This window comes from Rhynchophorus ferrugineus, unplaced genomic scaffold (genome assembly GCF_030347505.1).
Source record: "Rhynchophorus ferrugineus isolate W39M unplaced genomic scaffold, kcgeb_rfMv2 rfM679, whole genome shotgun sequence".
Classification (NCBI taxonomy): Eukaryota; Metazoa; Arthropoda; class Insecta; order Coleoptera; family Curculionidae; genus Rhynchophorus; species Rhynchophorus ferrugineus.
In genome coordinates this window covers 7,501-11,884 of record NW_027473256.1, presented here as the reverse complement: position 1 = coordinate 11,884, position 4,384 = coordinate 7,501, and the positions used below count along the sequence as shown (strand labels likewise).

Genomic DNA, 4,384 nt, shown 5'->3' with positions numbered 1-4,384 from the left:
TATTCGTAACGCTCTCGCGATTTTGTATCGTCGTTTCGTTGTTCTTCCTGGTCGGTTTTTTTCGATATATCGGGAAGCGTACGACGACGACGACGGTATCACTGCGAGATCGCGAATTCGGCGGGAACATTCGGCTTCGTTAGAAGAAGATGATCCACGATTCATATGCGATTGGAATTATTATTTTTATGGACGTATCGGTTTTTCATCGGAACGTTCATAAAACAGCAACACATTTTGCGATAGCTCTCTGCTCTCCGAGCGAGAATAAAATAAAAAATCACGAAACGTTTCTCGTACGAGGTTTCCTTGTCGCTTTATATATTTCTATCTAGCGAAGGGTTCGGAGAGAATGTTTTTCGAGGTCTTATAAACGCCGAACGATATTTTGCGGCATCCAATTTTCGACGTAGTCGACGATCGTCGTCGATAATCGAGATAATTGGGTGCCTAGTCGATCGGTTGTGTATAAAAAAAACAAAAGATGTGTCTAAGATGATGATATCGTTTTGTTTTATTAGACAACTAATATTAAAATGTAAGAGCGTGGCGCCTCGGACCGGTTTTTCCGTCGTCTAGGCGCGCTATCATGCACCTCCTTTTTATTAGTCGTCGATATATATTATATATCGTCGTCTTACGCACACGTTTCTTTATAAGTCAAACTTATAAAATAAACTGTGTCTGTATTTGTTTTATCTGCTTCGTGTCGATAAAATAATAAGAACAGTTCCCTGGTTGATCCTGCCAGTAGTCATATGCTTGTCTCAAAGATTAAGCCATGCATGTCTCAGTACATACCGAATTAAGGTGAAACCGCGAAAGGCTCATTAAATCAGTTATGGTTCCTTAGATCGTACCCACAATTACTTGGATAACTGTGGTAATTCTAGAGCTAATACATGCAAACAGAGCTCCGACCAGAGATGGAAGGAGTGCTTTTATTAGATCAAAACCAATCGGTTTCGGGTTCGCGCTCGTCATCGTACAACTTGGTGACTCTGAATAACTTTAAGCTGATCGCACGGTCTCGCACCGGCGACACATCTTTCAAATGTCTGCCTTATCAACTGTCGATGGTAGGTTCTGCGCCTACCATGGTCGTAACGGGTAACGGGGAATCAGGGTTCGATTCCGGAGAGGGAGCCTGAGAAACGGCTACCACATCCAAGGAAGGCAGCAGGCGCGCAAATTACCCACTCCCGGCACGGGGAGGTAGTGACGAAAAATAACGATACGGGACTCATCCGAGGCCCCGTAATCGGAATGAGTACACTCTAAACCCTTTAACGAGGATCAATTGGAGGGCCAGTCTGGTGCCAGCAGCCGCGGTAATTCCAGCTCCAATAGCGTATATTAAAGTTGTTGCGGTTAAAAAGCTCGTAGTCGAATTTGTGTCTCGCGCCGCCGGTTCATCGTTCGCGGTGTTAACTGGCGTGTTTTTCGCGAGACGTCCTGCCGGTGGGCTTAGTCGTGTCGCGTCGCCGTCGCGCGTGCGTTTCGGCGTGCGTGTTGTGCGCGTCGTGGTTACGACGGCCCAACTCAATCCTGCCGCGGTGCTCTTTACTGAGTGTCGAGGTGGGCCGGCACGTTTACTTTGAACAAATTAGAGTGCTCAAAGCAGGCTAAAATTTCGCCTGAATACTGTATGCATGGAATAATGGAATAGGACCTCGGTTCTATTTTGTTGGTTTTCGGAACCCCGAGGTAATGATTAATAGGAACGGATGGGGGCATTCGTATTGCGACGTTAGAGGTGAAATTCTTGGATCGTCGCAAGACGAACAGAAGCGAAAGCATTTGCCAAAAACGCTTTCATTGATCAAGAACGAAAGTTAGAGGTTCGAAGGCGATCAGATACCGCCCTAGTTCTAACCTTAAACGATGCCAGCTAGCGATCCGTCGACGTTCCCTAATATGACTCGACGGGCAGCTTCCGGGAAACCAAAGCTTTTGGGTTCCGGGGGAAGTATGGTTGCAAAGCTGAAACTTAAAGGAATTGACGGAAGGGCACCACCAGGAGTGGAGCCTGCGGCTTAATTTGACTCAACACGGGAAACCTCACCAGGCCCGGACACCGGAAGGATTGACAGATTGAGAGCTCTTTCTTGATTCGGTGGGTGGTGGTGCATGGCCGTTCTTAGTTGGTGGAGCGATTTGTCTGGTTAATTCCGATAACGAACGAGACTCTAGCCTGCTAACTAGGCGCTTTTTGACATCCTAAAGGCCCGCCGGCCGCGTTGCTTTCGGGTTTCGCGGTTCGTGCGCGGTTTTTACTGTCGGCGTACAAACTATTCTTCTTAGAGGGACAGGCGGCTTCTAGCCGCACGAGATTGAGCAATAACAGGTCTGTGATGCCCTTAGATGTTCTGGGCCGCACGCGCGCTACACTGAAGGAATCAGCGTGTCTTCCCTGGCCGAGCGGCCCGGGTAACCCGCTGAACCTCCTTCGTGCTAGGGATTGGGGCTTGCAATTGTTCCCCATGAACGAGGAATTCCCAGTAAGCGCGAGTCATAAGCTCGCGTTGATTACGTCCCTGCCCTTTGTACACACCGCCCGTCGCTACTACCGATTGAATGATTTAGTGAGGTCTTCGGATCGACACGCGATGGCGTTTCGGCGTCGTCGATGTGTAGGAAAAGATGACCAAACTTGATCATTTAGAGGAAGTAAAAGTCGTAACAAGGTTTCCGTAGGTGAACCTGCGGAAGGATCATTACAGTGTGTTGTTATGCCTATATATATATAATAGGTAAACGTACAAGTCTGTAAAAATCATTGTCGAACGTTAAAGAGCCATCTACGAAGTTCGGAAGTTCCGATCGAATTTCGACGTCGTCAACGTAGCTGTTTTCGGGTACCTATAATATATGGTTTTAAAAGATGTACGCCCGAAAGCGGAGATATATACGATGAAGATGTTGTTATATAGGACGACGAGTAATAATCGTCGGCCTACGACGGATTTCGTTATAAATGGACAAATCGAGCGCAAAATAAAACGATTTTGCCAATTATATTTCTAATCGACGTTTCGATCCTCATATCGACGAACATATACGATGATCGGTAATGTGATTAGTTTACGAAAATCTTATCACCCTTCGTTTGTTTCATTCCAAAAGGGTGAGATTTAGTTTACGAAAATATTGCCAAACTATGATCAGCGTATGCTCTTTTGTTGTCGTACGAGGTGAGACGACGAAAATTTACAACGAACGTCACCATTTCGAGTAGTCTGTCTCCGCTCCTCTCGTTGTGTGTAGTGGAGAAGACGAAAATAAACCGTAAGAGCGTTTTAAAGTCGACGGCGGCTGCGAAAGGGGCGCAAGCGCTGTCTATGACGTGAGCGCGCGTCGTCGTCGTCGTCGTCGTCTTATAATAGAAACGTTTCGATATGCGTTTAAAACCTAACTTAAAAAAAGATTACCCTAAACGGTGGATCACTTGGCTCGTGGGTCGATGAAGAACGCAGCTAATTGCGCGTCAACTTGTGAACTGCAGGACACATGAACATCGACATTTCGAACGCACATTGCGGTCCTGGGATCTCATACCCGGACCACTCCTGGCTGAGGGTCGTATCTCATTTCAAGACTGCTCGGATTTTCTTTGATCTTCGCGATCGACGAGAAATGTCTGAGCGTGCTGAGCGTATAAGCGCGATTCGATCGCGACGTTCTAAAACGTGACAGCGGACCCGTACGTGTGACCTAACTCTCTCGTACGGGTCGTACGAATATGAAAGGGATGAGACGTGTTTAAAACGGTCGTTCGCACGTTTTTGTGATAAACGTAGCGCGCACCATTAATACGATCGTCGTATCCGATAAAATTAGTTTTTAATCGACGTCGGATCGTAGGTGCGTTGTCTCTCGAATACGAGGGAGAAAACACCGTTTTTCGACGGCGCGTCTTTTCCATTCTAAACTTTTATATTTCGTATTGGCTCCTAATCTTCATTATTATGATGATTACGAGCGCCACGCATATTAAACTAGCGACCTCAGAGCAGGTGAGACTACCCGCTGAATTTAAGCATATTACTAAGCGGAGGAAAAGAAACTAACTAGGATTCCCTTAGTAGCTGCGAGCGAACAGGGATTAGCCCAGCACCGAATCCCGCGACCGACATCGGGCGCCGGGAAATGTGGTGTTCGGGAGGGTCCATTATCTCGACGTTACGTCGCGCGTCCAAGTCCATCTTGAACGGGGCAACAGCCCATAGAGGGTGCCAGGCCCGTAGCGACCGTGACTGACGGCGAGAGGATCTCTCCTTAGAGTCGGGTTGCTTGAGAGTGCAGCCCTAAGCGGGTGGTAAACTCCATCTAAGGCTAAATATAACCACGAGACCGATAGCGAACAAGTACCGTGAGGGAAAGT

At 47.3% G+C, this 4,384-nt stretch overlaps 3 non-coding genes across 3 annotated transcripts in view; all 3 read left to right on the top strand.

Moving 5' to 3' along the window:
* Positions 1 to 731: 731 nt before the first annotated feature.
* Positions 732 to 2,720, top strand: LOC143206409 (small subunit ribosomal RNA). The gene has a single exon (XR_013008378.1). It is a non-coding gene; the product is annotated as a small subunit ribosomal RNA (ribosomal RNA).
* Positions 2,721 to 3,428: 708 nt separating this feature from the next.
* LOC143206408 (5.8S ribosomal RNA) lies at positions 3,429 to 3,583 on the top strand. Its single transcript, XR_013008377.1, has one exon. It is a non-coding gene; the product is annotated as a 5.8S ribosomal RNA (ribosomal RNA).
* Positions 3,584 to 4,002: 419 nt separating this feature from the next.
* The window catches only part of LOC143206410 (large subunit ribosomal RNA), a 4,098-nt gene continuing 3,716 nt past the window's right edge, over positions 4,003 to 4,384 (top strand). The window contains exon 1 of the ribosomal RNA XR_013008379.1: positions 4,003 to 4,384. This exon is cut by the window's right edge and continues 3,716 nt beyond it. This is a non-coding gene — a ribosomal RNA (large subunit ribosomal RNA).